We start from the raw sequence: 17,224 nt of genomic DNA on the forward strand, positions 1-17,224 counted from the left end.
TAACTGCCTGGTACCATGGCAGTACATTAGAAAACCTCCTTCCCTTCCTGTCCCTACTGGAACAAAAACTAAAAATAAAATAAGAAAAGGCACGTTTCTGTGAATCTCAGGAGACCATTTCTCCTACAGCAGGGCAGAGTCCTACAATCTACCTCCCCCTTCTGCAGCACTTTCTAAGGGTGACCTTTAGGAAGCTCTTCCAACATTAGGAAGGGAAATCTTTTAATTAAAAGAAAGGGCAGCAAAGATGCTGAGGAAAGGAGAAAGCTTTCACCTTACATTAGAGAAAGGTGGATTTTCTCAAAGCTCCTGATCCAGCAGAACAAAATGCAAATCCCAGGATCAGTATGGTGGGTAGGTAAGGCGAGCCAAAGGCCTGGAAGCTGTGCCACAGAACAGTACGCCTTGGTAGCCCAGTGTGGGGGTTAGCAGTGCCAGCCAGCACTGTGACCTGATTTTTGGCAGATTATTGGCCTCTGCTTCACAGAAATCCAAAGTAACATTTAATTCCACGATCCCTAGATCCCCACTGAAAATGTCTAAACACTCTTTAGGGAGAAAGCACAAATTAAATTCTGATGTTGTTTTCTTCTTTCTAACTATGAAGCCGCTGAACTTAAATTGCATCCTTAAACTCTCAAGAGAAATGTTCTAATTTGCTCTATCTATTGCTATGATAAAGACCATGGCCAAAAGCAACTAGAGGAGGAAAGAACTTGCTTGGTTTACACGTCCTGATCATAGTTGGTCACTGAAGGAAGCTCAGGCAGGAGCCAAAAGGAGCATAGGGGAGCCCTGCTTACTGACTCGCTGACTTTCCATGGCCCTGGCTTGCACAGCCTACTTTTTTATACAGTCCAGGACCACCTGCCTAGAGTGGCAACACACAGTGGGCTGGACCCTCCCAGATCCATCATTAATTAAGAAAATGTGGAGCTGGAGAGATGGCTCAATAGTTAAGAGCATTGACTGTTCTCCCAGAGAACTAGGGTTCAATTCCCAGCACCCATGTGTCCGATATCCACGGCAAAACACCAATGCACATAAAATAAATAAAAATAAACTTGAAAAAAAGAAAAAAATGTACCACAGACTTTCCTACAGGCCAATCTAAAGGAAGCAATTTCTCAGCTGAGGCTCCCTCTTCCCTGGTGACTCCTGCTTGTGTCAAGTTAGGGGAAAGAAAAAGAGAAAAAACTCAGGACAAGGGAAAAAGCTGAAAAAGCCAAGAGGAGTTAAGTTTCAGCAGAACAAAAACTAATGGTTTCCTGCTTCAGCCTTCTGAGCGCCAGGATTACAGGCATTTACCATCCATCACACCCAGATAAACTTGTTCTTTAACATGAACGTAGGGTTGGAGAGATGGCTCAGCAGTAAAGAGGGTTTAGAGTGTGTAATGCTTTTGCAGAGTACCTGAGTTTGGTTCATAGCACACAAGTCAGGAAGCTCACATCTGCCCATAACTCTTGCCCTAGGGGATCCAATACCCTCTTCTGGTCCCCGTGGGCATCAGCACACACTTGCCATATGCTCAAACACAGATAAATAAATAAAAAATAATAATGAAATAGATGTGTTTTTTAAGGATACAATAGTTGGGTGAAATGGGAGTTACAGGTGGCTGTGGCACCAAAAAAGTCACTACATGTGTAAATTCTATATCTACCATCCAGAAGACCACACACTAAATAAAAATCAACCTATCAGAAGAGCCTAAAAACCCAAACGAAATTAACAACTCCTGAGTTTGTTACTTCATGTGTATTCTGTGGATATAAGAACTACTTTGATTCTGGGCCCCAATATACATTAATTCATAAAGTTACACTAACATTTAGAAACATGGCAACACTCCAGGCCTACAAGCCAGTTTCAGGAAACATCTCCTCTGGAAATGCCGTGTTAAGAATAAAATACTCACAGTCACATTAAACACATACATTTATCAACTGGTCTTGGTCCAGGCACGCATGCTGCTGATCAGGCATGGTAAATGTCTCTCATCTCTCAAAAGCAAGACACTCCACCATCAAAAGTTTCCTCTGCAGGGATGGATAAAGCAAATCTGACCTATATACACAACAGAATTCTTTCAACCATAAGGAAGGAGAAAGTCACAGCAATTACAAGAAGATGGGTACAACTGGGGGTAATAAGAGCAAATCCAGCTAGTCTCAGGAAAAAATATATATATATGTTTTCTCTCATTTGTAGTTCCTAGATTTTATAGACATATAAAATTATGTATATGTCTGTGAAACTGTATGGAAGAAGGGAAACTGAGGAACAAAGGGAACTAACAAGAGCGGGAAGCAGGGAGAAGGGGTGGGGGAAGCTCAGCATGTATGTACTTGTAGGAAAAGGTATTCAAGTAACGTAGGACCAGGGACAAACACTACACACAATGGAAACTCTTTAAGAAGAACGGAATTTTCTCTAAAACAGAGCATGACGATGAGAACGTGCTATTTCTCAGGTCTCGAAAAGTCAGGGATAAACACCAGGAAGCATTCAATTGAGTAGTAAAGATCGAGTCAATGAGGAGCTTTGCCTGCGGCTGTTTGCCCGCTGTAAGCCAGGCGGGTTTGCTCCGTGAACGTGCTCCTTGCCCCACCTGCTGGTCACAGCTAAAATTGAGCTTTGATTGCCAGTTTCACCCAGCTGAGCACAGTTGGGGCGCGGGAGGGGGGCCCCCCCGCTGGTCTCTAGGACTGAAATGTCTTCCCACGCTAAGGACAGGACCCGGGCACGTGTTCTAACACCTAGCTACACCTCCTGCCCTGGGCCTGCCCGGGTGTTCTCTCTTCATTGTTCTGGAGCTAGGGACTTTGCAGGTGGAGTTAATACAACTTTCATTTGACTGAGAAGTCAATTGCTCTTCATCTATTTGATTTGGTTAAAAGACACAATTTTATTTTTCTTGGTTTTGTTCTGTTTGTTTGTCGATGTGTAGGGCATTTGCTCAGAGGAAGGTGAAACGTTCTGTAAGCCTCCTCACACATGACCAGCTTTCTTTTGGGTGTGGTATAAACAGAGAAGCCATTCTTCAGGCTCCCTGCTCTGAGCACACCCCAATTTACAGATTGACTTTCAACTCTGTAAACTCTGGTATTTGTTTCTTGGGGGAGTTGGTGTCCTGCTAGATCTGATGGCACGTGCCTATAATTCCAGCCAGCACGTAAGGCAGGAGGATCAAGAGTTCAAGGCCATCTCAAGCTACAATATCGTGTTCCAGGACAGCCTGGGCTGTAGAACAAGAGACCTCGCCTCATACAATTGAAGAGAAAAGCAAATCTTTTCATCAGAACTTGTGCTGATGAAGTGCTGTCCTGTGCCCTTCTAAGTAACCCACACTCCAGAGTGTAGGAAGTACAGACTGAATCCAACACTTAATCTCGCAAAGAACACAAGGTTAAATGAACAGACATGAACAATACCAGCACAATTCTAGATGCCCAAGGAATTCCAAACACACATACATGAAAGTCACACAGCACATTTTAAGTATTCACTAGCTGAACGGTTTTAATTGTTCCCAGTCACAAATGATAATGATCCATTCACACTGGACAACACATAGGTCTCTATACACAGTGACTTTCTCACAAAACACACATCAATTAACAAAGTCTCTCAGTGTTAGTAACTCAGTCTCATAATACAAAAATAAAACTATTAGAGAACTGATGATCTAAAATAATATATGAATTTGATATGAAGTCTTGTCATCCTAATTACACTTTATATTAATAAAATGCCTCTACCACTTGGAAATCCTAGCACGGGGGGGATGGAGACAGAGAATCTAAAGTTCAAGGCGAGTCTGCCCTACGTGAGACCCTGTCTCAAAACAGAAACAAAATAAAACAAAAATGATTGCATAGAGCCGGGCAGTGGTGGCACACGCCTTTAATCCCAGCACTCGGGAGGCAGAGGCGGGCGGATCTTTGTGAGTTCGAGGCCAGCCTGGTCTACAAGAGCTAGCTCCAGGACAGGCTCCAAAGCTACAGAGAAACCCTGTCTCGAAAAACCAAAAAAAAAAAAAAAAAAAAAATGATTGCATAGAAAGTGTAAGGCAGCTACTAAACAAATTCCTAGCATAAAATATAGTACCCCTGATAAAGTTATGAGGAAACGTGAGAAGAAATTATGAGTTTAAAAGTAAAAGAAACAGTTGGAATTTTACTGCTAAAATCTGTATTGATGTGATTTTTATGAATGAAGACAATATCAAGTCACTACAGTATTTAAGACCATTCATTCATAAAAATAGTGATGCTGTTTTATTTTAACTGTTTCTGTGGCTGTTGTTGAAATGCCATGCTGGCATCTAAATACTGTGTAACATCTGAAAGACTGCCTCCTGTCCTGAGCTTTAGGCAGGTATGCAACCCCATACCTAGGGTGTATGTGGTGCTGGGAACCAAAGCCAGGGCCGTATGCAAGCTATGCAAAACTATCAACAGAGCCACATTCTCAGCCCTTAAAATGCTTTCCTGCTCCATGTTTTAATTAACAAATGCACAGAATATCCTGGGAATTAGATATTTTAAAAGTATCTGAACCGTTTGATTTTAAAAGATATTAGATGTAAACTTATAGACGTGGTATTATGCATGGCTTCCTCCGAATAAGTAAAACAGTTTGAGGATGAATTATATATGTGTGGATTATGGAAATATGGCTGATGGAAAAGAGCATACCTCCAAACAGCACACTGTTAACAAGAAGGGCTTCACAAGACACTAATGCCCACACGGTGGCCCGCAGTGACAAGAAAGAATGGCAAATGCCTTTTCCTCACAATGTAGCACAGACTGTCCTGGAACTCACCATGTAACCTGGCTCAAAAATATAATCCTAGAGCAATTTTCTGCTGGGATACTTAACCACATTCAGCTTCTAGCCAAGACAGCTTCAGTCTTCTGGAAAAGTAAAAACCATTCCTGGAGACTGTTGTTTGAGTCTGAGTTTAAGAAGCTCACAGGCACTTCTTAGTTCACAGGGCTGGCATGAGGTCTCAGGGACAGAACAAGACTTAGACACCTGCCAAGACCCGATGTGACACCGAATGGGGCTCTACGGCTGAGCATCTGAGCCAGGCAAAGTGTAAGAGTCTCAGCACTAGTGCCTTGTTTACTACTCCAGCCAGACAGTAGTCACAAAGAAAACAAAACAGCAAAATAAATATAAACAAATGCATATGCCTTCAAAGTTCCACTTTCCTCAGCGCAATGGCTTTTTACTGAATATAAGTAACTAAAACGTGGCCAGCCTAGGGATGGTAGCACAGATGAAGGCCAGCCTGGGCTCCACAGTGAGACTTTGTCTCACTTTTTTAAGTGAATACAGACATATACATCTGCCATATAAACGTGGAGAAGGAGCACAAATGTTTGCTAACATTCAAAGAACTAAACGTGTTACCAGTATCACTACATGGCTTTGTAATTATATTTAAACATGAGGGGGAAGGTATGTGAAAACACAGTTATCTCCCGACCCCGTGTGTGTGTGTGTGTGTGTGTGTGTGTGTGTGTGTGTGTGTGTGTGTAGTCTATCTAAGTGTGTATGCCTTAGTGTATGCTGTAGAAGTCAGAAGACATTGAGAATCTTCCTCCACTGCTTTCTGCCTTATTTACTTCAGACACTGTCTCTCACTGAGGCTGGAGCTCAGTCAGGCTGTCAGCCAGCAAGCTCTAGCAATCCCCCTCCCTGTCTCTACCCCAACCGCACAGCACTGGGGTTACAGGTACAAGCTGCAATGCCCAGTTTTTTACGTGGTGTTGGGAATCTGAACTCAGGTTCTCATGCTTGTGCAACAGGAGGTCTTACCACGGAGCTACCTCTTTTCAACCTGTACCAGAAGCTCAGAGAAGCCCAGAAGAGCAGGCTTTGGAGGCAACAGACCTATGTTGAATCCAGGTTCAGTGATCTTCAGATAATTGTGAAATAGTAATTTAACCAATACTGTGAGTGACTTAGTTATGACTCAGTGTACAAATCTCATAACTAAGTGTTCAATAAATGTTAATTACTTACTATTATATACAGGAAAAAGGGGTAAGAAATCCCAAGGATGGCTAATAGGCCTTAATTTCCTCCCTGTTAATAACTCATCAAGACAATTCACTTTTAGTCCCAGCACTCGGGAAGCAGAGGCAGACGGATCTATAAGTTCGAGGCCAACTTGGTTGTTATAATGGGTTCCAGGCCAGCCAGGATTACATAGTACGAGCCTGTCTCCAAAAGTCTCAGACAGAACACAAAAGACGGGCATTCAAACAAAAAAGAAGGGAGTTAAGCAACCCGTACTAGCAGAAGACATTAATTATGTATATTTTATATAATCATATACTTTATATATTATATATATAATTGTATATGATTATATAAATTATATATAAAACAATACTACCAAAAACATTAAAACTGATAAATTTAGAAAGGTTACAGAATACAAATTAGCATGTAAAATGTAGTTGATTTTTTAATATAACAGTATCAAAATTGGTGAGAGTGAAAAATAAATCTAAGTAAATAATCAATACCAGAGAAAACTTAAAATAAGATATATGTGAATAAATTTAGCCAAAGAAGTGAGTGATATCTGCAATGATAATTACAAAGCATCAATGGGAGCAACTGGAGAAGACACTAAATTACAAGGTTTCACACCCTTCCCGGGTGCATAGATGGAACTATGCACTACGTTTCACATGCCTGTAATACCCAAAGTGATCTACAGAGTCAAAGCAATGCCTCCTGAGATAGCCCGACCTTCTTCACAGAAACAGAACAACCACTCCTAAAATTTGCACAGAAGTGTAAAAGACCCTGAATGTCTTAAACAGAGGAATAAAAGTTAAGCATTACAATATAAGACCTCAAAACACACTGCAAAGGGTAATAGGCTGACCTGTATGGTCCTGGTACAAAAACCTGGTGGTTTAAATGTGGTTTGGTAATATGCACTCCATCCCAAGTTCAGTCCCACCACTAAAAAGAGAGGAGTCAACGAGACAGAACAGAAAACCCCAGAAATACATGTGCATATCCATACTCAGAAGACATAAACTATATACAAAACCAACTCAAAATAAATAAGAATTAAATATAAAACCTGAACCTTTGAAACTATCAGGAAAGGCACTTCAGAACATTGCTCTGGGCCAAGCTTTCTTTGCATTTGACCTCGAAGCCCAAACAACAGCAGCAACCTTGACGGATGGGACCACATCAAAAGCTGCATAGGACAGCGACAGCGGAGGGAATGTTTACCAGCTGATCACCCAGCCAGAGAGGATTGTAAAATGGACCAACCTCAAACCGTTCAAATGTACAAAACCATGAGAACAAACTGCTTGCCTAAGAGTATCTAGAAACTTCTCAATAAATGCAAAAAAGAAAAACAAAACAAAAAAAAATCTCCTGTGAGATATCACCTTTAATCCCATCACTCTGGAGGCAAAAGCAAGCAGATCTCTGAGTTCAAGGCCTGCCTGCTCTACATAGTTCCAGGACAGCCAAGTCTACATAGTGAGACCCTGTCTGTAAAAATAGATAGATAGATAGATAGATAGATAGATAGATAGATAGATAGATAGATAGATAGATAAAATAAAAATAAAAACAAAAAAAACAATTAAAATAAAACTGGGGCACTCCTGTGATACCAGTAACTGAGAACCAGACACAGGCTGAGCTACATAAGATTATGTCTGAACAAACAAATAAATAGTTAGCTAAATAAAGTCAGATGTGTTGAAGTCCATGTGTGATCCCATACCTTAGAAATAGAGGCAGGAAGATCCTGAGTTGGGGCAGCATGGGTACATAGTAAAATCCTGTCTAAAGAAGGAGAAGAGGAAGAGGAAAAAAAAATAGCAAGAGCTAGGGAAGATGCAGAGACAGGAACTCTCATTGTATGCTGTGGGAACATCAGCTAGTACAGCATCACAGAAAGCAGTATGGATGTTCTTCAAAAAACAAAAAAAGAAAAACAGTAAATATTCCACAATCTAACTACTAGGTACATATCCAAAGGAACTGGAGTCAGTATGCATAAGAAACACTGGTATTCCCATGTTTGTTTGCTTGTTTGTTTGTTTGTTTATAACACGTTTGTGTGCCTGTAAGCATGTGCCATGTGTGCAGATGCCCTCAGAGGCAGTTAAGAGTACTTGTTCTGGAGGACACAACTGCCTTTAACTCGGGCTCCAAGGACCTGATGCCCTCGTCTGGTCTCTGCTGGCTTTGCACTTACATGCATAAACATATACATAATTTAAAAAAATAAAAACAAGTCCTTTTTTCAAAAGAAGAGAATATATAGACACAAAGGATTGTTCAGTCAGCCTTCAGAACATCAGAATGAAATGGTTACCAGCAGAAAAATGAATGGAACTAAAGGATATTATGCTAAGTTAAATAAGCTGGGTACGGAAAGACCAATACTATCACTTTCTCATTTCTATGTGGAAACTAAAAAGTTGATCTTGAAGAAACCTAGAATAGTGGTGATGAGAGACTAGGAAACGTGTAGGGAAAGGGAAGGCGGAGACGATTAATGAGTACAGATCACTTAGACAGAAAGAATCATTTCTAAAGATCAAAGCAAAGTAGGATATGAAAATCAATTATTAGAAAACAGCTAACCTGGTGTGGGAGGTCCTTCTGCTATGTGTTGCCTTTATTGGTTAATGAATAAAGAACTGCTTTGAGCCTATGGCAAGGGCAGAACAGAACTAGGCAGGAAAAGCTAGGCTGAATGCTGGGAGAAGGGCGGAGTCGGGAGAAGTGATGGAGCCACCGCTAGAGTCGGACATGCCGAAACTTTGCCGGTTAAGCCACTGCCACGGGGCCATATACAGATTAATAGAAATGGGTTAAATTATTGTAAGAGTTAGCCAATAAGAAGCTAGAGCTAATGGGCCAAGCAGTGATTTAATTAATACAGCTTCTGTGTGATTATTTCGTGTCTAAGCTAGCTTGTTGGCTGGGAACCAACAAGCGACCCTTCTGACTACACTGGCCTAGAAGTTTTTTAATGATGCCAACTTTCATAATTAGGGCTTCTACTGCTGTAATTAAACACCATGACCAAAGCAACTTGGGGAGGAAAGAATTTATTCAGTTCACACTTCCATATTGCTATTCACCAAAGAAAGTCAGGACAGGAACTCAAGCAGGGCAGGAATCTGGAGTCAGGAGCTGGTGCACAGGCCATAGAGGGGTGTTGCTTACTGACTTGCTCCCTGCTGGCTTTCTCAGCCTATTTTCTTACAGAGCCCAAACCACCCACAATGGGTTGGGCCCTCCACATCAATCACTAATTAAGAAAATCCCTTACATCTGGATCTTATGGAGGCATTTTCTCAGCTGAGGTTCCCTCCTTTCAGATAACTCTACTTTATGTGTCAAGTTGCCATAAAACTAGGCCGCACACCAACACAAAGAAGTAATCTATTTCTAACATGATAGGTATATCAAATCCTTCTGATCTCATCATTACACATTGTATCCATGTATAGAAATACTACTTAATACCCCATAAATGTATAGTTACTATGTGTCATTTAAATTTTAATATATATTTTGGGACAAGTAATATAGCTCAATGGGTAAAAGCACTTGCGCAAGTCTAATGACGTGAGTTCTATCCTGGTAATCCACAGTGCAAGGAGAAAATAGACTCCAGAAGGTTGTCCTCCAACCTCCACACGTGCACCCCAACACCACACACACACACACACACACACACACACACACACACACGTAAGCAGAGACTGCTTGTTCATATTCCGGCTGTCCCAGACCCAAATAATCACACAGAAACAATATTAATTACAACACTGTTTTTGGCCAATGGCTCAAGAGTCTTCCTAGCTGGCTCTTACATCTTAAATTAACCCCATTTATATTCGTCTTTGTTTTACCACGAAGTTTTACCATGGCAGCTACATGGCATCTTTCTGACTCAGCCTACTCTGTGTGTGTGTGTGTGTGTGTGTGTGTGTGTGTGTGTATACATATATACATATATATATATATCTCTTCCCGCCTGGCTATATTCTGCCCTGCCTTAGGCCAAAGTAGCTTTATTCATTAGCCAATAAAAGCAACACATATGCAGAAGGTCATGACACATCTCTCTATCTCTCTCTATCTCTCTCTCTCTCTCTCTCACACACACACACACACACACACACGAGAGAGAGATATTTCTAAAAAATAAACACTAAACAAATTCTTGCATTTTATGAAGTTAATGATTGTATCAAGGATAGTGTCGCGTTTCAGCTAGGTATTCAGTGAAGGTGACCGGCATGAGGATTTTGTTATCAAAGTCAGTAAACCTCTGGGCTCCCGAAGAAGTTACTTTGGAGTAGTACATATCTAGAAGTTGTTTCCATCTGCATCCAGAGAGAACGCAAAGGATGGACACTCTGTGGAATCCTGCAGCTGGACAATGGTCCCTACACAGGCAGAACTCTATTGTTTGGCTTTCAGAGCTCTGCAGTTAATCCTGATTTAAGACACCAATGTGCCCACCGTAAGATATGAGAACAGAGCGACCTCGGGAAGGTCGGTCAATCTTTAGGTACCCTCAATAAGACGAAATATGATCTGAAGAGTGGGAAGGACCAAAATGAAGAAAGACATGATCTTCCTCATGTCCCCCCATCCAGATGTGGCAACAGAGAGTGTTACCTAGGCAATGCTGGGATGGGATAAAGAAAACACAGGATAGAGGAACAAACATATCTCTGAGTGAATCTGTTTGAGTTCATGTGCCCGGGCCCGCGCTGTAGCAGGTAACTGCAGGGACACCATTAGACTTTGGGACCCGGGCGATAGCAAAACCGGGAGGCTGGTAGCCCAGTCCTTGGGCCGCAAGCAGCCAGGGGCTGCGCGTGCACCGTCCACGCGCGTCCCCCCGGCTCCGTCCCGCGCAGGCGCCGTACGCCGGCTGCCTGCTGCAGCATCCCGCGCCGCTTACCCTCGTGCTGGCTCCGCCGCCGCCGCCGCGACCGCGGCCTCCCGACTCCCGGCGACCGCCACGCGGGGCGCCGCCTCCTCGGCCTCCGCGGAAGCCCCGGCCTCGGCCCCGCCGGCCGCCTCCGTCCCCGCAGCCTCCTCTCGCCAGCGCCGCCGCGGTTCCGGCCGACTCTCGGTCCCCTCCGGGCCGCTCCCGGCCTCCCCGCCGCCCGCGGCCGCCCCGAGCCCCGCGCTCCGCCTGCATGAGGCCGCCCGCCGAGAGCAGCGCGCGAGCGAGCAGCTGCCGAGAGCGAAGGCCCCACCGGAAGCGGCCGGGCGAGCACGGGCCCCGGTGATCCGGGTGCGGGCCGACCGGGGCGGGGACCGCAGGAGTGATCTGTATTGAAAGGACGCTCTAAAGACACTTTGTGTGATCGCTTTTGATTCATACTAGTATTTGCAGAACCCCAAGCCAGAGATGTACGATGAGTTTGTTAACTTCCTGATTTAAAGAGGATATGTCATTTTAAAATCAGGATTTAGGAAGGAGGTATAGGTCTTGGGTGAGTTCCACGGGACAGGTGAGACAGCAGCTCAAGTGGGTGGAGAGGAGGGTGGGAAAGTAGAAAGGGTGCTTGAAAATCTTGAAAAGAAAAAGAATTTGTAAACCTAATTGCTGGTACATTTACTGAGCTCTTGATTCTCATAGGTACTTGTGTTGCCCTTATTCTGCAATGAGGTAACAGCCCTAGAGAAGTTAACTCATTTAGCAAGACTTGGCCAGATAGTATCCAAAGAAAAGGGTAGCAAGAAAGTTATAGAAAGACGTGAGAGGGTTGTGGATGTAACTCAGCGGTAGAGTGCTGAATTCGTCTTTGGCACAGGTTAAAAAAAAAAGAAGAAGAAACCACAGAAGCCAAGGTTTATTTTGTCTTAGGGAAGCTACAGGAAAATGAAAGCAAGCCGATGGTGGCACTTGTGCCTTTAACACTAGAGTTAAAGTCAGGCAGATCTCTGAGTTCAAGACCGGTCTGGTCTACAGAATGAGTTCCAGGACAGCCAAGGCTACACAGAAACCCTATCTCAAAAGACCGAAAAATAAACCCTATCTCAAAAGACCGAAAAATAAAAAATAATGAAAAGATAGAAATCAGCCTGGCAAAATAAGTGTCACTTTCATCCCCAGTCTTTCCTGGCCCTTCCTCACTGCCATATATTGCTTCTAATTGTGCACAGAACCACACAGGCAGTACTATGTCCAGAATTGAAAAGAGAGATCGACCCCCACGCTAAAGTCCTGAACTCACAAGGAAGACAGTTATATAGAAAGATGATTTCCGCTGTCATGAGCTAAATGCAGGAAGAGGTTCACGACCAAAGCTAGAAGTAGCTTTTCATGATTCGTGGACACCCCAGCTACAGTCTTCTGACCGAACAGGAGCTGGCCCAGCTAATAGGTGGGAGAGAGTGGGAGAACCTACAAAGATGAGGGGGCCCCTGAAGGTTTGTCAACTTGAGAGAGATACAGTCTTTGAAACAGCTGTCCCTTGCAGAGCATTAAAACCCACCAGTTGTCTCCGTGCAGAGTAGATCCCTTCCTCTGAACTCAGCAGGCCTATGACAGGAACTACTAGACTCAGGTTTGGAGCCCAGAATGAAAACACAAACATTAGGCTGGAGAAAGCCCTCCATTGGGAAAGTGCTGAGCCCAAATGCACAGCACCAGCAGGAAAAGCCTGACTGTGTGCCCCATGTGCAAATACCTGGTGCTCGTTGTTCAACCCTTCTAGCCAAACCTGTGAGATCCAGGTTCTGGGAGTGTCCTACTTAGTTTTCTGTGGCTGTCATAAACACCATGAGCAAATGCAACTTGGGAAGGAAAAGGTTTATTTCTTCTTCCAATTTAAAATCCATCATTATGGGAAGTCACGGCAGGAACTCAAAGTAGGAACTTGAAGTAGAAACCACAGAAATCCTGCTTTCTGATTTGTTTGCAAATCAGCTGCCTTTTTAAAAACTATGTGTATGAGTGTTTTGCGTGCACATACTACATGTACCACATGAGTACCTGGTACCCACTGACACTAGCAGACCATTTTGGATTCCCTGAAATCTAGAGATAGGGATGGATGAATGGATACACACATACATACATACATACATACATACATAGAGTAGAGTCATGTGAATCATTGTGAGTCGCCACGTGGGTGATTATAACCAAATGTTAGTCCACTGCAAGAGCAACAAGTGCTCTTAATCACTGAGCCATCTCTCTGTGCTCTTAATCACTGAGCCATCTCTCTAGCCCCTCAGTTCCCTTCTGTTTCTGTGCCGCCCAGCCCCATATGCCTGAGGATTGTACGGCTCACAAATGTACTGCTCCCACACCTATCAGCAATCTAGAAAATGCCCCACAAACCAGCCCTAACGCCAACATGATGAAGGTCATTCTTCAGTTGAGGTTCCCCTGCCAAGGTGTGATAACGACCAAGATTAGCTATCACAGTAAGAGACCCTGTCTGAAAACCATGAACAAAATGATCTTCTATAATTGTTTAATGCATAAGCCTTCTGGATAAATCTCTAGAGACAAAGAAACAAAGTGAGTTCAGGTCAACGTTGTCTTTATAACCGACATTAGCCTTTATTGTGACCACACTTGCTTGTAAACACATTTTAATATTTTGTAGAATTTTAATTATTTTACACTGGTGATTTCATCAAGTGTATGCTGTCAAATTTATCTGCATTCTCCTGATAAAAAAAGCCTAATTCCTCTACATTTTAAAATTACAAACTGAAGTTTAATAAGATTCCCTATATATACAAATAAGTTTGTAATCATTTCTTTACAATGTTTTTTTTTCAAAAAACAAAAAGGTGGAGAGTGACCAGTGATTGAGGAAGACGCCCCCGAATCAACTGCTGACCTCCATACTTAGCCCACATAAACATGCATGCTCAAACATACATGTGCTATACCACACACACAAAAGAAAGCACAAACATTAAATAATTTTATGGTCATACAGCTAGTAATTAATGGAATGGTTCAAGCCCAGGGTTGTCTGGCTTCAAAGTCTTGAGAAATCAGTCTGTAAAAGAGATTGACATTCCAGTCAGAGGCGTAAAGTCATTAGGAAAGTCCAGGTCATAGTTGTCGGGGTGTAACTGGAGATGAGAGCCAAGAAGACAGCTGAGAAGTGGGAAATGTAAGTTTACATTTCCCACTTGAGAATTCTACATCCCGATGTAAATGGGGAGGTCAGGATCTGAGAAATAGTGGTGATACACGCTTTTATTTTTTTATTGTATGGACAGTTAATTGTGCCATTAATAGAGAATCAAGAGTTAGGGAGGAAGATGTATCAGGGTAGGCCAATCTAAATCACAAAATTTTAGCACATATAAAAAGCTTCACCCCCATTACCCTTTCATGTACCCCAATAGTAATAGTAATTTAACATTTCATTCTACATCTTAGTTATCTCTTTGTCATAACAGTTAACATTTTGTTGGCTAGTGTAATGGTATAAATAATACTATTATTTCGGACATGGCACATTTATTTTTTTAAAAAACATTTCTACATTTTCTTTTTATTTGTGCACACTACATTTTTATACTTTCTATTTGGGAAGATAGATAGATAGATAGATAGATAGATAGATAGATAGATAGATAGATAGATATTGAGATAGATACTTTGTATCTACCTGTGAAATTTAGAATGCCAGTGTTCTTCCCTATTCTGAGCTCTCAAATTCAGTAGTCCCATCTCTCCAAAAACAACCAAACACAGAACCATAACAACAGTAAGGAGAGTCATATTCTTTTCTCTACATACCATAAAGGAACCAGCAAGACTTAGACAGATATAAACACCATTTTCAAGAACACACTGGACAGTCTAAACTCCATTCTCTGGGTGACCAGGTCAATAATGGTTTTGTACATTATCTCTTTAAGATTCTGTGTTTCAGTAACAAAGCTGGTAGGTTGAAATAAAGCATTGTCTTAGGTGGGGTTCCTATTGCTGTGAAGAGACACCATGACCACATACATAACTCTAGCCTACAGTTTCAGAGGTGTCGTCCATTATTATCACAGTGGAACGTGACAGCAGGCCAGCAGACATGGTGCTGGAGAAGGACCTGAGAGTTCTACATTTTGATCCCCAGGCAGCAGAAGGAGTCTGTGTGTCACACACTGAGGTCACTTGAGCCCTGGAAACCTCAAATCCTGCCCCCAATAGTGACTTAGTGACTTACTTCCTCCAACAAGGGCACATCTAATCCAACAAAGCCACACCTTCTAGTAGAGACACTCCCTTTGAAACTACCAAGGCATTATGGAGATGTTTTACACAACAGAAATGGTCAAACTTCTTTGAAGCAAGGCCTGCACACAGGGGAGTGAGCAATCTGATTCTTTGGGCCTACTATCGCAAAACACCGTGAACTGGGTAACACAAACAAATCTGGTTCCCACAGATCTGAAGCTGTCAAGTTCAAGAGCAGGGTGTGGGCAAATGTGCTGTCCGGTGAGGGTCCATGTGTTTGCTGTCTCCTCACATGGTGGAGGACTGCAGTAAAAGGAACTTTTACAACAGAGGACAGTAATTCGATGGTTGTCTTCCTCTGGCTCACGTTCTCTAAAATTCCGGTTGTACCTTCGATTTTGTTGTTGCTACTGTTTTCATTTTTCATCAGTGAGAGCTGATGTCAGGAAATTACAAATAAGCAAATACATTTGATTCCTACCTCTAGCTAACAAAAACACATAATATAGCGTTTTTATTAGCTAAGACTTGATTTTTATATTTCAACAAGCATGCAAGACAACATTTGAACAAAATGTCCTAACGATAACCATTATTAGAGGAAGTATAATAAGCACATTTTATTTAAATAAATGATTTAGTATGAAATGAAGATTTCCTTGCCTTTACTTATTTCTTTAAATGTATATAAAATGCCTTCATGATGTTCATAACCTTTCATCAAGTAATTATACTTTTAGGAACTTTTTAAAGAAAATTAACAAGAATACATATGAAGGTTTATCTCAAAATGATCACTGTGGCCTTACATTTTTTAACTCAAAGCAATCTAAATATATGTTCCCCCTTTTATTGAAAATAGGTCTTTTTTCTTATGTAAAATATTCTCCCTCTACTTCATTCAGTTCCTCCCACCTCCCCTCCCATCTGGATCCACCTTCTTTCTGTCTCTTATTAGAAAATAGGCATCCAGGGATAGAACAAAAACTAACACATCAGAATAGGACAAAACAGACAAATAGAAAGGAAAAAGTCCAAGAAAAGGCACAAAAAATAGATGCAGAAACTCACTCATTTGCATGCTCGGGAATACCATAAAAACACTAAACTGGAAATTATAATGCAAAGAACCTATAAGGTAAAGAGAGAGGAAAAATGTGAAAATAAATATAAGTAAAATTAAAAAATAAGATAATAACAAAAAACGTCAGACAACCTCCAAAGATGCCATTGAGTTCACCTTCTGTTGGCCATCTACTGCTCAGCAGTCTACACTTAGGAGTAGTTTGTTTCCCTTTGAGGAAACTAAACTCTCATTTGCAAGTGATTATCAGTCGGAGGTAACTTGTGGGTTAGACATGGGGACATGTTTTCACTTCTGTCAACTCTAGGACCCCATCTGCTGCAGATCTGTGCGGGCCCTCTGCGTGCTGCTGCAGTCTCCATGAGTTCATATGTCAATCCTGTTGATCTTTCCAGGCCTCTTCTGCCCTGAGGGGAGGAATTTGATGGAGCCATTCCGTTTAGGGCTTAGTGATCTAAGGTCTCCCACTCCCAGCATATTGTCTGACTGTGGGTCTCTAAATGGGATACAGATTTAAACAGAGAATTCTCAAAAGCGGGAACTCAAAGGACTGAGAAACACTTAAAGAAATGTTCAGCATCCTGAGCCATCAGGGAAATGTAAATTGAAAGTACTTTGAGATTTCATCCTACACCCATCAGAATGACGAAGATCAATAAAACAAAGGACAGCTAATGCTAGTGTAGTAAGGGAAACATGCACCTATTGCTGGTAGGGCTTCAAACTTGCACAGCCACGATAGAAATCAGTGTGGTGGTTCCTTGGGAAGATAGGAATCAATCTACCTCAAGATCCAGCTATATAACTCTCGAGCATACACCTAAACCATGCTTCATCCTACCACAGAGACACTTGCTCAGTCATGTTCATTGCTG

At 42.1% G+C, this 17,224-nt stretch overlaps 1 protein-coding gene and 1 non-coding gene across 2 annotated transcripts in view; one reads left to right on the forward strand and one right to left on the reverse strand.

Annotated features, from left to right (window-relative positions):
• Chrm5 (cholinergic receptor muscarinic 5) overlaps positions 1 to 17,224 on the forward strand; it is a 70,266-nt gene that overhangs the window by 35,885 nt on the left and 17,157 nt on the right. The window lies entirely within an intron of this gene.
• On the reverse strand, positions 2,946 to 3,073 carry LOC125416940 (small nucleolar RNA SNORA11). Its single transcript, XR_007237017.1, has one exon. It is a non-coding gene; the product is annotated as a small nucleolar RNA SNORA11 (small nucleolar RNA).

This window comes from Myodes glareolus, chromosome 10 (genome assembly GCF_982192425.1).
Source record: "Myodes glareolus chromosome 10, mMyoGla1.1, whole genome shotgun sequence".
NCBI classification, from domain to species: domain Eukaryota; kingdom Metazoa; phylum Chordata; class Mammalia; order Rodentia; family Cricetidae; genus Myodes; species Myodes glareolus.